General features: G+C 36.4%; 2 long non-coding RNA genes and 1 other non-coding gene across 4 annotated transcripts; all 3 read right to left on the bottom strand.

The window, feature by feature from the left end:
• Window positions 1-2,877: 2,877 nt before the first annotated feature.
• On the bottom strand, window positions 2,878-4,824 carry LOC145106337 (uncharacterized). The gene is made up of 3 exons (XR_013707541.1): window positions 4,566-4,824; window positions 4,391-4,475; window positions 2,878-3,038 (listed from the first exon to the last, which is right to left on the bottom strand). It is a non-coding gene; the product is annotated as an uncharacterized LOC145106337 (long non-coding RNA).
• A 5,080-nt stretch (window positions 4,825-9,904) lies between these two features.
• LOC145106344 (uncharacterized) lies at window positions 9,905-12,828 on the bottom strand. Of its 2 annotated transcripts, none has more exons than XR_013707544.1 (3): window positions 12,585-12,828; window positions 12,410-12,494; window positions 9,905-10,010 (listed from the first exon to the last, which is right to left on the bottom strand). It is a non-coding gene; the product is annotated as an uncharacterized LOC145106344 (long non-coding RNA). The 2 variants fall into 2 exon arrangements; XR_013707543.1 differs by lacking the exon at window positions 9,905-10,010 and adding an exon at window positions 10,897-11,057.
• Window positions 12,829-16,921: 4,093 nt separating this feature from the next.
• On the bottom strand, window positions 16,922-17,028 carry LOC145151694 (small nucleolar RNA R71). Its single transcript, XR_013732255.1, has one exon. It is a non-coding gene; the product is annotated as a small nucleolar RNA R71 (small nucleolar RNA).
• Window positions 17,029-17,592: the final 564 nt, after the last annotated feature.

Raw genomic sequence — 17,592 nt, forward strand, 5'->3', positions numbered from 1 at the left:
ACATGTATATTGTTTTACAGGGACATTTAAAAGAGCTAATTCTAGAGTATGCACCATCACCTCCCACCATAGCCGAATTTGCAATTGCTAATTTAATAAAAATGGGATTCCCACATTGAGGTGAGTGACTGACTGTGAGTCTTTTTTTATATAAAAAAAATCATTGCAATTTTCAACCCCATTCAGTCCTGTATTGAGTACTTAATCAGACACAATGTTTGTCTGGAACAGATGTTGCATCCAAATTAGATAAAAACTCAAAGATTATAGTAGCTTGCTCTTCTGGAGGTACAATGAAATCTAGCAGCAGATATTATCCAATGTTATGGTGTTATTCAAGTAATGCAGTCGACTGGATCCTCCTTACGATATACACTATCAAGAGTGAGTTTTATATATTTTAATACTTATTCACTTGAAGTTTATAAAAGTGAATGATGTTGTAAATAAATTGCTTTTCTATAGTTGGAGGGGACAAATTAGGTGGTTTCTGAACTTGCGACTGTAATAGCACAAGCTATAGCTCTTCTTGATCAATGTGAAGCTTTATTCACTTGTGCATCTTCTCTATAGGTAAATATTTACATTTTAAATTGTCAAAAAAATTAAAAGGAACAACATTTACATATTAATATCAGCCCCATCTCTTTTTAGTAAAGCATAATAGTAACATTTACATATTATTTTTACCTATAAAATGTTGATCAACTTATACATGAATATGATAAAAATTGTAGCTCATTTGTTAACAACATTATATTTTGTCTATCAGCTAATTAACCATATCTGATTTGTGGTAATTGCTTCTATATTAAGCTTCATGAATCACTTGTGATTTACATGTGAATCCTTTGTGATTTAGATGTGAATCATTTGTGACACATGTGAATCACATTTAATCATCTTAATTATTTATTTTTTCTAATCTTATAGTTTATTTTAATTATATGTGATTCACATGTAAATCACAAGTGAATCACATGTAATTCACACGTAAATCACAAGTGATTCACATATGAATTACATGTGATTCACATGTAATTCACAAGTGAATCACATATGAGTTACATATGATTCATATGTAATTTACATATAAATCACATGTAATTCACAAGTAAATTACAAGTGATTCACATATGAATTACATGTGATTAACGTGTAAATCACATGTAATTCACATGTAAATCACAAGTAAATCACATATGAGTTACATGTGATTCATATGTAATTTACATATAAATCACATGTAAATCACATGTGATTCACTTGTGAATCACATATGAATCACATGTGATTCACATATTAATCATATTTGATTCACATGTGATTTACATGTAAATCACATATGATTCACATGTGAATCACATATGATTAACATATTATTCATATTTGATTCACATGTAAATCAAATATGATTCACATATAAATCACATGTGATTCACATATGAATCACATGTGATACATATAAAAATTAAATAAAATTCGCATATGATGTCATATGTAAATGTGATTCATATGTGAATCGCATGTGATTCATATGTGAATTGTCTGTGATTCATAAGTTAATCACATTTGAATCACAAGTGATTCACATATAAATCACAAGTGATTCACATGTAAATCACAAGTGATTCACATATGAATCACATGTAATTCACATATAAAATCGCATGTAAATCACAAGTGAATCCCATATGAGTTATATATGAATCACAAGTGATTCACATATGAATTACATATGATTCACATGTAGATCACATAAGAATTACATGTGATTCACATGTAAATAACATGTAACTCACATATGAATTACATGTGATTCACATGTAAATCACATGTAATTCACATATGAATCACATGTAAATCTTATATGATATATGCATGTGTATTTTTGTGAGTGTTCTTGTATTAATCAAATTTTTTTATTTTTCTTGTAGATTTTGAAGAATTTGTGGAAAATATTGAAGATGTGAAAAGTGATAAATTGAAGAAAATATGAAAATCTTGAAATGACGAAATGATAACATTGTGAATCTTCGTAGCATTTTTTATTTTTTATATTTTATTTTGTATCGAATAAAATACTTGTACTATTATGTTTATAGATTGATTAATAAAAATGAGATTTTTTATGATTTTACTTACGAATAGTATAGTATAAGAAATATGCATATATTCATTTGAAAAAAATATGAATACATGCACCTAAAATGTTGATTTTTTTTGTTAAAAAAACTAGAGTTTTTTTTTTTAAATTCTAGTTTTTTTTATATAAATTTACTGATTTTTAAAAATTTATATTTTTTTAAAAAATACAGCTTTATTAAAAAAATTATAGTTTTTTTTTGAAAAAGTTGCACTTTTTTTGAAAAAAATTGCTGTAATTTAGAAAAAAATGCAGTTTTTTTGAAAAAATTACAGTTTTTTTTAATTTACTGTTTTATTAAAAAATTTGCAGTTCTTTTAAATGCATTTTTTTTTTCAAAAAAATTGCAGTTTTTAAAAAAAATTCAAATTTTTTAAAAATTTATGCTTTCCAAAAAAGTTAAAAAAAATCTGCAGTTTAAAAAAAAAACGAAATTTATTTGTTTTTATAAAAAAATCCAAAATTTTGTTTTATAATGTTAATTTGAGAGCTTTTTATTAATATTTCCAATAATACAAAAAATTAAGTGGGATTGGTATGATGACGATCATGCCCTTAATGATTTGATTTTGATCCAACGCTCCATCTTTAGTTCTTAGGTTCTCGGGAAACTATGAGTTCTCAACTGATCTCAACTATATATATTGTCACACCCCCAAACCAAGGATGGCGGAAACGTCCGGGGGTGGAGGACTTCATGTATAGTATCATAACAGCAATTGTAATAGTAATTCAAGCAAACACAACCAACATATATATAATTGAAAAAATATTACATCATTGTATGAATTACATGTTTACGAATCAATTACAATATGTTGATAAAATATGAAATAGTAGACGCCTTAGCGTCCCATCCTCAAAAGCACTTGATTACCTGTTTAATGATTTCCTGAGAATACAAGTTGTTTGAAAAAGTGTCAACACAAAGGTTGGTGAGTTCATAAGCTTTTCATTTGTAAAAGTAGTATTTGTGTTAGAAAAATCCAATATTTTCCTTAATGTGTAAATGTAGTCTTAAAACCCAAAGACCGAAATGTACAAGTAATTTGTCATATTTATAGTAAAACAATGCAAGTTTAAATCGACATAAACTCGTTAAATTTTAATGAAGTTCCCGTAAATTCCAATGTTTGTTAATACTTTATGTGAGTTTATTATAACCATACTATGACCAAGGTTGCCTAAAACGACGTTCTTCAGGCGTCGGAAATGTTATGACATTTGTCACCCCAGACCTATCGGTCTAACTGTTGCATGCAGTTTAGGTGTGGGTTTGTCAAACCCAATATAGATCTATACACAAGTATCACGCTCTCCCTCAAGGAGACTCTGGTTACAATACAGGACTTAATGGTAATTTGAAGTAATTGTCTCACAAAGTCATTAACGGAATTTCGTGTTATGAAAACTTGGTACCGTATGGCCGTACCTTGCTTAATGAAAATATCCTTTGTATAAATGTACCCTTTTTAAATGTATGTGTTATGTAATGTATCATAAACTATACCTATTATAGTTTATCAACCAAGGGTAGTACGTGGTAATGTATGCAAACTATATTCAAAATAGTTTATTTAATGTTTGAATGTATCGATTGTACTTTGATTATAATCACTTGTTATTCTTTATATTTTATATGACCAAATCCATTTGTAAACTGATGTGTGTCTAAATATTAAGATAAAATGTCATATATTGCAGTAACATATAGTCACATAAAGATATACACCTTGCTCAACATGTTACAAGATGAAATGAAATTAACAGCAACTTTTCGTTAAAAACAGTTTCTGTTACCGTTCTTAGAAAATTTATAGAAAAATCATCACAGCTCTAAATCCAAATCCGCAAATTTTGAGAGTTTGGAATATGAGTCTAGTTTGTTCGTGAATTTTATCATGATTTTTAGTGATCTCTAACAGAGGTGAAAATGTTCATAATCACAGACTGGTCGGGGTTTGCCTCTGAAATGACAGGCAGTTTTGTAAAAATCACCATTAATTGTAGAAAAATCATTTGGACGTGTGCAAGTAGTCATTTTAAAGCTAAGAGTTTGAACTACTTGCATCTGAAACAGTTTTGAAAACTAAAATTTTTAAGTTAGCCAAAACAGTCCGTGATTAACGTCCATCTTTTCTGATGCAATCTGTTAGAAAAAGTTTAATTGTGTTCTTGATGATTTTACTTGTATTCCCCCCTTAAAACTTAAGAAAAACATGTAAATGTATGGTATGAACTCACCTTATGTGGTTTCAGTGGATGAAAGTGAGAGAGAGGAAGTGTTCAACTCAAGAACACTAAGAAGATGTCTTGATGATTCGAAAATCTAACACCGAATAAGATGGAACTTGTGTAAGATATCAATGATTTGAGTAGAATGGAGTTTAATAATTATGTGAATGATGAAGATACTTACTAATTGAAGCAAGAAATCCCTGGAGAAAGCCTTGAAGTTCTTGAAGTTGAGAGAAAAGATGAGAGAATTTTGGAGAGTGTTCTTGGTTGCTAAGTGTAGAATGAAAGAGTTTTTATGGAGAATGAGGAGAGAGGATCAATCCTCCAGCTCTTAGAACGTGGGAAGAGCTGGAGATTGGTTGTAAAGGTCCACTAAGGAGACAAGGAGTAGTGGGAAAGAGTGGATGATCATAGAGTGAGGTGGTGGTGGCTTGCTTTTGTCATAAAATAAGGAAAAGCAAATATTCCCTCAATAATTAGTCCAACCACCAATTCTTTTAATACATTTTTATAAAAACCCTGGAGATTTATATATTTTGGGTCCTTAAGCCTATTTTACCCGTTTTTACCCCGTTTCAAGTGGTTTTTGACCCAGTTAAGGGTCGGGATGGCCCGAATGATTACAAAAAATTAAAGGAACTTTTGAGAGAGATTCGGGAGAGATTTGGGAGAGATTTTAATAGAGAGAGGTTGAGTGAAAGAGATTGTGAGAGGTTTCGTTTGTGATCTTTTTGAGTGTCCGGCTTCGCAACGAAAGGTCCATAAACCCCGTTAAGCCATGATTTAGTGTCTTACACAATCCCGATGATTGTGCAATAGTGTTTTATCGCTTTGGTTTGTTGTTTAGCATTGTTAAGGCTAAGGAAAATCAAACACATGAACTTTCCAAATGATGATTTCTCATTAAAATAGCGAATTGTATAGTGATTACATAACGTAAACCCTAGCATACAAGGGTTATTGGAGTTGACCGGTTTGACTTGTTGACTTTGAATTGACCGAAATTTGACGGTTGTCACATCATCCCCCCGTTAGAAGGAATTTCGTCCCGAAATTTTCATTTTGACTGGGATTTCAAGAGTTTGGGAAGAGATGTGGATACTTTTGTTTCATCTGATCCTCGCGTTCCCAGGTGAATTCGGGTCCTCGTTTAGCGTTCCAACGTACCTTCACGATGGGAATACGACTTTGTTTCGTTCGTTTGATTTCTCGGTCCATGATCTCCACAGGTTCTTCCACGAAGTTGAGGCTCTCATTGATCTCGATTTCCTCGAGTGGAATAATGAGAGTCTCATCGGATAGGCACTTTTTCAAGTTCGAGACGTGGAAGGTAGGATGCACATTACTAAGTTCGCGGGGTAGATTGAGTTTGTAAGCTACGGGGCCGATTCTAGCGAGAATCTCAAAAGGTCCTATGTATCTTGGATTCAGCTTCCCACGCTTTCCGAAGCGTATCAAGCCTTTCCAGGGTGAGACTTTCAAAAGGACTCGGTCTCCCACCTGGAATTCCAAGGGTTTCCTCCGCTTGTCCGCGTAGCTTTTCTGTCGGTCTCTTGAGGCTTTAAGTCGTGCTCGAATTTGTACGATCTTTTCGGTGGTTTCGCGGATGATTTCTGGACCGGTGAGAGTGCTATTAGAGACTTGCCCTCTAGCTAGCTGTGTATCCCCCACCTCAGCCCAACACAGGGGTGATCTGCATTTGCGACCGTAAAGAGCTTCGAATGGAGCGACTTTGATGCTAGTATGATAGCTGTTATTGTAGGAGAATTCGATAAGCGGTAGATGGGTATCCCATGCTTTACCGAAGTCTATCACACAAGCTCTTAACATGTCTTCCAACGTTTGAATGGTTCGCTCGCTCTGTCCGTCGGTTTGTGGGTGGTAGGCCGTACTCATGTCAAGCCTAGTTCCCAATGATTTTTGTAGAGACTGCCAAAACCGTGAGGTAAATCTACTATCTCTATCGGAGATAATGGATATCGGCACACCATGGAGTCGTACAATCTCTCTGATGTACGTTCTAGTCAGCTTCTCCATCTTGTCGGTTTCTTTTATTGGAAGAAAGTGTGCTGATTTGGTCAATCTGTCTACAATTACCCATATTGTGTCAAGACCGCCCGATGTCTTAGGCAGCTTGGTTATGAAGTCCATTGTTATTCGTTCCCACTTCCACTCAGGTATATCCGGCTGTTGTAATAGCCCGGATGGTTTCTGGTATTCGGTTTTGACCTTAGCGCAAGTCAGGCACTTGCTCACATAGGTAGCAATCTCAGCTTTCATGTTCGGCCACCAGTATAATTTCTTGAGGTCCAGATACATCTTATCCGACCCGGGATGGATGGAGTATCGAGTCTTGTGTGCTTCATTCATGACGACATCTCGGAGTCCACCGAACTTCGGTGTCCAAATCCGGTTCATGATATAACGTGCTCCATCCTCCTTGACTTCTAAGTTTTTATCCATTCCCCTTAATGTCTCTCCTGCCACTTTTTCTGGTTTCAAAGCTTCTAGTTGAGCTTCCTTGATTTGTATGGTCAGGTGGGAATGGATTGTCATTGTTAAGGATTTTACTCGGCGGCCCGAGTACTCCTTCCTGCTTAGAGCATCGGCCACTACATTGGCCTTGCCCGGATGATAACGAATTTCGCACTCGTAGTCATTCAGCAACTCCACCCATCTCCTCTGTCGCATGTTGAGCTCTTTCTGATTGAGGATATGCTGAAGACTTTTGTGATCAGTGAAGATAGTGCATTTCGTGCCGTAGAGGTAGTGTCTCCAGATCTTCAAAGCGAATACCACTGCTCCTAATTCCAGGTCGTGCGTAGTATAATTAACCTCGTGCGTCTTAAGCTGTCTCGATGCATACGCGATAACCTTCCCTCTCTGCATGAGCACACATCCGAGGCCTTGATTCGAAGCATCACAGTACACTACGAAGTCCTCGGTTCCCTCTGGGAGAGACAAGATCGGTGCGCTGCATAGGGCTTGTTTTAACGTTTGGAAAGCAGTTTCTTGTTTATTTTCCCACTTGAATATCACACCTTTCTGCGTCAAAGTGGTGAGTGGTTTCGCAATCTTGGAGAAGTTTTGTATAAATCTTCGATAGTAGCCAGCAAGCCCAAGGAATTGTCGAATTTCGGTTGGCGTCTTGGGTGCTGACCAATTCTCGATTGCCTTGATCTTGGAGGGATCCACATGTATGCCTTTCTCACTTACCACATGTCCAAGGAAATCCACTTCTCTAATCCAGAATTCACACTTAGAGAACTTAGCATAAAGCTTCTCCGCTCTTAGCGTCTCTAGCACTTAGCGTAGATGTAGGCGATGCTCCTCCTCGCTTCGCGAGTAGATCAAGATATCGTCGATGAATACGATTACAAACTTGTCTAGGTAGGGTCGACACACTCTATTCATTAGGTCCATGAATACCGCAGGTGCGTTTGTTAAACCGAAGGACATCACCACAAACTCGTAGTGCCCATAGCGAGTTCTGAATGCAGTTTTGGGAATATCTTCTTCTTGAACTCGTAGTTGATGGTAGCCTGACCTTAGGTCGATCTTTGAGAAGAAATTTGCTCCTTGGAGTTGGTCGAAAAGGTCGTCGATTCGGGGCAGAGGATATCGGTTTTTGATGGTGAGCTTGTTTAGTTCCCGATAATCGATGCACATGCGAAAGGATCCGTCCTTCTTCTTTACAAAAAGGACTGGTGCTCCCCAAGGTGAGAAGCTTGGTCTGATGAACCCTTTGTTCAAAAGCTCGGTTAATTGACTGGACAACTCCTGCATTTCTGATGGTGCGAGGCGGTATGGAGCTCTGGCTACGGGGGTAGCTCCGGGTATTAAGTCAATTCTGAAATCGACTTGTCGTGCGAGTGGTACACCAGGAAGATCCTCTGGGAACACATCTGGGAAGTTACACACTTCGGGGATGTCCTTGATGTCTTTCACGTCTTGTTTCTTGTCTACTATGTGGGCTAAGAAGGCGTGGTACTCCTTCCGGAGATACTTTTGGGCTTTGATGCATGAGATGATTTGTAAATTCGCACTAGGTTTGTCACCATAGATAAGAAGGGTTTCGTCATTTGGTAGATTGAGGCGAACGGCCCTTTCGTAACATAGAATGTCGGCACGGTGAGGAACTAACCAATCCATCCCGATGATTACGTCGAAACTTTTTATGGTGACTGGCATCAGGTCAATTTTAAATGTATGGTTGTCTAGAGTGAGAGTACATTCTGAGTATATATCGCTAGTGCGTTCTACTTTACCATTTGCCATTTCTACTACATAAGTATCCTTTAGTGATTGGGGATTTTGTTCAAGTAAATGTTTATATTGGTGGCTCACGAAACTCCTCTCCGCTCCACTATCGAATAGTACGCATGCATAAGAGTTATTGAGGAGAAACGTACCGGTAACCACCGTGGGATCCTCGACTGCTTCCCCATGTCCTATTGCCAGGACTCTTCCTACTCCACCAGCATTAGGGGCTTGTGCTTTGGGGTAGTCTCTTTTGAAGTGACCTGCGTCTCCACAGTTGTAGCAGGTCCGGGTTGCCCCCGTACTGGCGACTTGGTTGATTGGTTGAGCAGGCGCTTTACAGAAACGAGCAGTGTGCCCCTTCCTGTCGCAGTTGTTACAGTGCATCTCCCTACAAGCACCATTGTGGTGAAAGTTGCACTTGTTGCACTTAGGTAGTTTTCCCGCATATGGCTTCGGTGGTGCTGGAGTGGTAGCAGTAGTGGCAGCATTAGTGGCAGCATGGACAGCAACAATTTGTTGCTTCTTAGCGGGGTCCTGTGCTGGTTGGCTCTTCTTTTCGTTCCAGAACTTCCTTTTGTTGTTTCCCCCTTTTGATTTATCAGTGGTGGTGGTTGTAGTATTATGACCGGCTCGGTGGTCAACAAGTTGTTGTGCCAGCTCCCTGGCACTGTCAAAAGTAGTTGGCCTTGAAGCCAGGACACTACTTTGCACGTGGAGAGACAGTCCCCAAAGGTATCGCTCCACCTTTTTCTCCTCCGGGGTAACCATGGTTGGGCAGAGGAGAGCCAATTCATTGAATCGGGTGGTGTAGGTTTCAAGGTCAGAGCCCGTCATCCTGAGGTTCCAGAGTTCTTGTTCCAGCTTTTGAATTTCACCTCTCGGGCAGTACTCCTTCATCATCAACGTTTTTAGTTCTGCCCAGGTTATGGAGCTAGCCACTTCGAGAGTAAGTGACTTAACCCGGCAGTTCCACCAAGTAAGGGCCCGGCCGGTGAAGGTTAAGGTTGCGAACTTAACTTTGCTCGCTTCGGGGCAGGAGCACACCTGAAAGACTACTTCGGTCTTTTCAAACCATTGCATCAACGTGATGACTCCCCCGCTTCCATTGAAGTTGTCGGGTTTACCATTTGTGAAGTCCTTGTATGAACACTCTTTTGCACGCCACGTACTGTCTCCGTGGATAGAGTGTGTAGCTCCCGATCCCGAACCACCAGCTCCGTTGGTCCCTATATGTGACATTGCGGCTGCTACGGCTGCTGTTACTGCAGCCTGGAACATCGCGGGATCAAACTGTGGAGGCGGCGGCGGAGGAGGTGTTGCTGTGTTGCTGGAAGGTCTTGGTCTTCTTCTTGGCGGCATGGTTCTGTCATAAGTCGTAAACCAATGTACTTTTAGTAAAAGTGTATTTATAGGGAGAGAAATCTTTTATACATAAAGTATATTATTACGTTGTTTTCCGGTATGTTTACGATACATACGATTTTATACTTTTTATTGACCCAATACATTGGGTTATGAGGTAAAATGAAAGTATAAAATATTTTTATTATAGTAACACAAAATACTCCTATAGTATTTGTAAATGTTTAGTTTCGAGTTCTTAAAGCATTTAGTTACTTTATAATATTCATCATACTTTTAATGAGAATTTATAAGTCCTTGTCTTACCCGTTCGACTAACGACCCTTCACCGATCAAGGAAGCGGTGGGTGAGAGTGGACACCCATTAAATTGCCATTTTACAGGCAACAACCTTATACCCCCCTTATAGACCGGCTTCGTGAATGAGGCGTACTAGCGGTAAGACGAGTTTGTTAGATTTGTTGTCCATCCTGACCATCCCCCGGTATATGCAAGTCAATTCCCGGACAGATATAGTTGATCAGGCTATATCCTTCCCAGACTTGATTTACATATACCAAGGCATACCCATAATGTACAACTCCTCTTCTTTTATTTTATGTTCTTCTAGTTATGACACTATGTGAGCATGTATGCATGTATTTATACTTTTTAATAAAAAGAATCATTTATTTTCTAAAGGTATATTTATTTGAAAAATGCACAAATCAGAGACTATTAGTCCCAATTGTGTTTATAGTTTGTATATCTTGTGTGGTTTGATATACTTAATTCACTATAAACTGCGCTCTGATACCAATCTGTCACACCCCCAAACCAAGGATGGCGGAAACGTCCGGGGGTGGAGGACTTCATGTATAGTATCATAACAGCAATTGTAATAGTAATTCAAGCAAACACAACCAACATATATATAATTGAAAAAATATTACATCATTGTATGAATTACATGTTTACGAATCAATTACAATATGTTGATAAAATATGAAATAGTAGACGCCTTAGCGTCCCATCCTCAAAAGCACTTGATTACCTGTTTAATGATTTCCTGAGAATACAAGTTGTTTGAAAAAGTGTCAACACAAAGGTTGGTGAGTTCATAAGCTTTTCATTTGTAAAAGTAGTATTTGTGTTAGAAAAATCCAATATTTTCCTTAATGTGTAAATGTAGTCTTAAAACCCAAAGACCGAAATGTACAAGTAATTTGTCATATTTATAGTAAAACAATGCAAGTTTAAATCGACATAAACTCGTTAAATTTTAATGAAGTTCCCGTAAATTCCAATGTTTGTTAATACTTTATGTGAGTTTATTATAACCATACTATGACCAAGGTTGCCTAAAACGACGTTCTTCAGGCGTCGGAAATGTTATGACATTTGTCACCCCAGACCTATCGGTCTAACTGTTGCATGCAGTTTAGGTGTGGGTTTGTCAAACCCAATATAGATCTATACACAAGTATCACGCTCTCCCTCAAGGAGACTCTGGTTACAATACAGGACTTAATGGTAATTTGAAGTAATTGTCTCACAAAGTCATTAACGGAATTTCGTGTTATGAAAACTTGGTACCGTATGGCCGTACCTTGCTTAATGAAAATATCCTTTGTATAAATGTACCCTTTTTAAATGTATGTGTTATGTAATGTATCATAAACTATACCTATTATAGTTTATCAACCAAGGGTAGTACGTGGTAATGTATGCAAACTATATTCAAAATAGTTTATTTAATGTTTGAATGTATCGATTGTACTTTGATTATAATCACTTGTTATTCTTTATATTTTATATGACCAAATCCATTTGTAAACTGATGTGTGTCTAAATATTAAGATAAAATGTCATATATTGCAGTAACATATAGTCACATAAAGATATACACCTTGCTCAACATGTTACAAGATGAAATGAAATTAACAGCAACTTTTCGTTAAAAACAGTTTCTGTTACCGTTCTTAGAAAATTTATAGAAAAATCATCACAGCTCTAAATCCAAATCCGCAAATTTTGAGAGTTTGGAATATGAGTCTAGTTTGTTCGTGAATTTTATCATGATTTTTAGTGATCTCTAACAGAGGTGAAAATGTTCATAATCACAGACTGGTCGGGGTTTGCCTCTGAAATGACAGGCAGTTTTGTAAAAATCACCATTAATTGTAGAAAAATCATTTGGAGGTGTGCAAGTACTCATTTTAAAGCTAAGAGTTTGAACTACTTGCATATGAAACAGTTTTGAAAACTAAAATTTTTAAGTTAGCCAAAACAGTCCGTGATTAACGTCCATCTTTTCTGATGCAATCTGTTAGAAAAAGTTTAATTGTGTTCTTGATGATTTTACTTGTATTCCCCCCTTAAAACTTAAGAAAAACATGTAAATGTATGGTATGAACTCACCTTATGTGGTTTCAGTGGATGAAAGTGAGAGAGAGGAAGTGTTCAACTCAAGAACACTAAGAAGATGTCTTGATGATTCGAAAATCTAACACCGAATAAGATGGAACTTGTGTAAGATATCAATGATTTGAGTAGAATGGAGTTTAATAATTATGTGAATGATGAAGATACTTACTAATTGAAGCAAGAAATCCCTGGAGAAAGCCTTGAAGTTCTTGAAGTTGAGAGAAAAGATGAGAGAATTTTGGAGAGTGTTCTTGGTTGCTAAGTGTAGAATGAAAGAGTTTTTATGGAGAATGAGGAGAGAGGATCAATCCTCCAGCTCTTAGAACGTGGGAAGAGCTGGAGATTGGTTGTAAAGGTCCACTAAGGAGACAAGGAGTAGTGGGAAAGAGTGGATGATCATAGAGTGAGGTGGTGGTGGCTTGCTTTTGTCATAAAATAAGGAAAATCAAATATTCCCTCAATAATTAATCCAACCACCAATTCTTTTAATACATTTTTATAAAAACCCTGGAGATTTATATATTTTGGGTCCTTAAGCCTATTTTACCCGTTTTTACCCCGTTTCAAGTGGTTTTTGACCCAGTTAAGGGTCGGGATGGCCCGAATGATTACAAAAAATTAAAGGAACTTTTGAGAGAGATTTGGGAGAGATTCGGGAGAGATTTGGGAGAGATTTTAATAGAGAGAGGTTGAGTGAAAGAGATTGTGAGAGGTTTCGTTTGTGATCTTTTTGAGTGTCCGGCTTCGCAACGAAAGGTCCATAAACCCCGTTAAGCCATGATTTAGTGTCTTACACAATCCCGATGATTGTGCAATAGTGTTTTATCGCTTTGGTTTGTTGTTTAGCATTGTTAAGGCTAAGGAAAATCAAACACATGAACTTTCCAAATGATGATTTCTCATTAAAATAGCGAATTGTATAGTGATTACATAACGTAAACCCTAGCATACAAGGGTTATTGGAGTTGACCGGTTTGACTTGTTGACTTTGAATTGACCGAAATTTGACGGTTGTCACATATATATATATATATATATATATATATATATATATATATATATATATATATATATATATATATATATATATATATATATATATATATATATAGAAAGAGAGAGAGAGAGAGAGAGGTAGGTTCAAATATTTCTCACATCTATTGTGTGCTAGAATGCACCAATAGGAATTTAGTATTAATTATATGTATATTAAATACTATCCATACTTATAACTCATTTTTATGGAAACTAATTAAATTCGTCATTAATGTCAACAATAATATTCTTTCAGAATGAATTCATATCTAGAAGAATGAGAGTGTATTCCAGCAGAATGAGAGTGTATTCTACTAGAATACACTCTCGTTCTTCATATTCCATGCAACTTTATTGTATTTTAAGTGAGTGAGTCCTAAAACAAAATACGAACTCATATATAAAACCTAGATGCGAATTCATTCTGAAAGAATGTTATTGCTGACATTAATGACGGATTTAATTAGTTTCCATAAAAATATAATTATAATTATGGATATCATTTAATATACATATAATTATGGAAATCATTTAATATATTTATTTATTTAATTAAATAATGATTTAATTTACTAAATTCCTATTGGTGCATTCTACCACACAATAAATTTAAAAAACAAAATAACCTAACCCCACATATATATATATATATATATATATATATATATATATATATATATATATATATATATATATATATATATATATAGAGAGAGAGAGAGAGAGAAGGCCCAGGGGTACCAATATAGTTATGCCAAAATACAGTCATAAGATTAATTAAAATAACAAATAATTTAATTTGAAACGTTAATATATACCGAGTCAATGATAACAACCCTAACAACGCCAAACTTTGGCTAAAAGGTGGGCAACATCACGACTAATGGTAAAACATTTCCAATTAAATTACATGTTATCAACCTAGACTTTTGTATTTCAAATAACTATATGGTACCTACGGTTCCTAAAAATTTAATAAAGCCATAATCTCATGAAATTATTTAACACTTAAAAGGTTTTAGCCTTTCATTAGGCTAGTACAAACAATAATAAAGTATAAGTAATGAAAACTTACAAGAGTGAAGGGAAACACTGATATGTGCATATTTAGCCCTTTATTTAATATTGATTTTTATCATTTATTAGCTATTTATTTGCATACTATGGACAAAAGATACTTAAAAGTGTTTGAATTATGTTTTCAGTCAAAAAGGAATGCTCGGAAGCAAAAAGAAGCAGGAGTAACCATCGAGAAGTTTTGGAATGATCAAAAGAAGAAAAGACCAAAAAATGGAAGGAACTCGGCGAGTCTGACATCGACTCAACGAGTCGCTACGAAGATTCGCGAAGCTGAGGAATCCTTAACTTGCCGTACACGGGGATTAAGTGATGGACTCGACGAGTCGGTCATGGACTCGGCGAGTCGGGTCGAATTTATAAATACGGCTTTTCAGATCGATACAAAAGGAAAGAAGAGAACCCTTGGGGACAAAAGCTGCGAATTAAAGTCAGAGAAGACCTAGAGAACAAAGATCCAACCCTAAATCCGATTCCGAAGGATATTAGAGGCAATTTTCATTATTCTTAATTCAATCTATCGTTTTTCATCATGAATAGACATATAGATTTCATTTTTATGCTTTCAATTGCCTCAATCATGAGCTAAAACCTTTTAACTTCTGTTTGGGGAGACAATATTGAGACTATGGTTTGATTTATGGTAGGATTAGTTTAATATTGGTGATTTTGTTAATTTAAGCTTGTTAAAGAACCATATGTGTGAAGGATAACTATTTTTCTGTTAATAGGAAGATAATTAAGTTGCATGAACATCTCTTAATTGTTTACCTCGTATAATTTATGTGAACACTTTATTATATGACTAGGATTAGCGAATGTGAAACTAGAATTAATAAGAAAATAGGTAAATTTACGTGTGAGCTTGTGTGATGAACCATAAACAAGAGGTTAACTAAAGGGCCAATTTAGTTAACCATTACAAGTCTTAATTAACCCGAATAAATAACCTAGGGAATTAAATTAATTTAGACAACTGGCCACTGTTTGAGTTAGTTTATTTTCTAAGGATTAGTGTAGCGAATGTGAACCTAATCACCTGAATCGGTAGCCAATAGAAGAATTAATCCATTGCACTATTACCATAAAATCAACCATAGGATCAATTGAGTTGAATCTAAACAGAAGTCTCCTTCATATTTGAATTTAGTCGAATCTTTGCTTATCTAGTTTTTAGTTAATTAGTTGAAGTATTAGTTAGTAAGTTTCTAGTCTTGTAAAACTAGAGAAAACCCTCTCTTTTATTATTTGTTAGTTGCTATTAGATAATTTTAGTAATTAGTTTAAATTGTCGTTCCCTGAGTTCGATACCATGCTTACTAGAACTATACCACCAATAGACAGGTCCACTGCCTTTTGTGTGATTAATTTAAATTTTATAAGTAGGATTAAAACTAGTTCGTTTTACACACATCAAGTTTTTGGCGCCGTTGCCGGGGAACGGTTCCAACTTTGAATCGATTACTATTGTTATCGATCCTTTGTGTGAGATTTTTCTTGCACAAAGTTACTGTTTTTATTAGATTTAGCATTAGGATTGAATTGTAGGAGTAGTTTCTAGGAAATTTTGTTTAAAAATTTTTGCTGTTTTTTTTTTTTGCACTCGACTCGCCGAGTCCCTTCGAACAGACTCGACGAGTCCATCGCTGAACAGAAAATTTTCGTTTTTAATTTTCTTTTTTTCTTTTTATGCGTGTCTTTCTTTTTGTTTGCAGAACGTTTATGACCAGGGGAGGAGGCACACCACTGATCCCACGTTTTGACGATCCGGAAGCAACACTTAGAAGAAACAAAGGCATAACAATTGGAGATCCCGAAAAACCGAAGAACTCACCACTAAGGAATCTTAAATCCGTTTTCAGCAAGAAAAAGGGCAAGAAAGTCGGAGAATCCAGCGCCTCTTTAGCAAGCGAAGACCCAATCAAAGAGGACACCGAGTACGAAACCGAAGGAGAAGAAGACCCAACATTCGGGCACGATTCCGATTCCGACGACGAATTAGCTATTCCCATGGCTAACATCGATGAAGTCCCCATGGGGGAATGGAAGAAGAAGATGCGTGAAGACATCGGCCTAGGACTCGTGCAACCCGCGATTCCCGCAAACGCCAATTTCGAACTCAAGGGCCACATACTTGCCTAACTCCAGGAGATTCCATTTTATGGAAAAGATCACGAAGACGCATACAAGCACTTAGAAGAGGTCAGCGACATAGCCGACTATTTCAACTTTCCAAATGTGGCCCGCAATACTGTTTTGCTACGCATGTTACCAATCACATTTAAAGGCACTGCAAAGGATTGGCTAAAATCACTACCTCCCAGATCCATCACGACTTGGGCCAAGATGAAAGAAGAGTTCATTGACCAATTTTGCCCACCATCAAAAATATCCAAGTTGAAAAAGGCCATAGCCAATTTCGAGCAACAAGCGGGCGAATCACTTTATGAGGCGTGGGAGAGGTACAAAGGATTATTGAGGAATTGCCCACATCATGACTTAAATAGTCAACAAGAAGTCTCCATTTTCTATGATGGAGTCAATGTGACGACAAGGCAACTACTTGACTCGCAAGGCCCGCTCACAAAGAATGCACCCCCGGTGATTAAACAATTGATTGAAGAATTCTCTAAGCACTCCTAGGAATAATCCAATTAGGGGAGATGTGAATCATGCTTCTGAAGACATGGCGGCAATGATGGCGATGTTGAAAAGCATGGATAGAAGAATGGATAAAATGGATCAAACAATCCATGCTATTCGGGTGGGTTGTGAAAATTGCAATGGACCTCACCTTACGAGAGATTGCGACTTGGATGAGAATGGAAATAAAAAGGCGCAAGTATGTTATTCAAGCGGTGATAGGTTTGATTATGATTGGCGGAAACCGAAAAAAGAATGGCTACCCTATGATGAATACAAAAAGGCAAAGGAGGAGAAGTTTAGACAACAAGCAAGGGGTATGTACCAAAAAGAGGAACCGGTGCAAGATAGGAAACCCAACTTGGAAGAGATGCTAACAAAATTTGTAGCTGCTTCTGAGAAAAGACACAATGATCACGATG

This window comes from Lactuca virosa, chromosome 1 (assembly GCF_052849685.1).
Source record: "Lactuca virosa cultivar CGN04683 chromosome 1, Lactuca_virosa_CGN04683_v6, whole genome shotgun sequence".
NCBI classification, from domain to species: domain Eukaryota; kingdom Viridiplantae; phylum Streptophyta; class Magnoliopsida; order Asterales; family Asteraceae; genus Lactuca; species Lactuca virosa.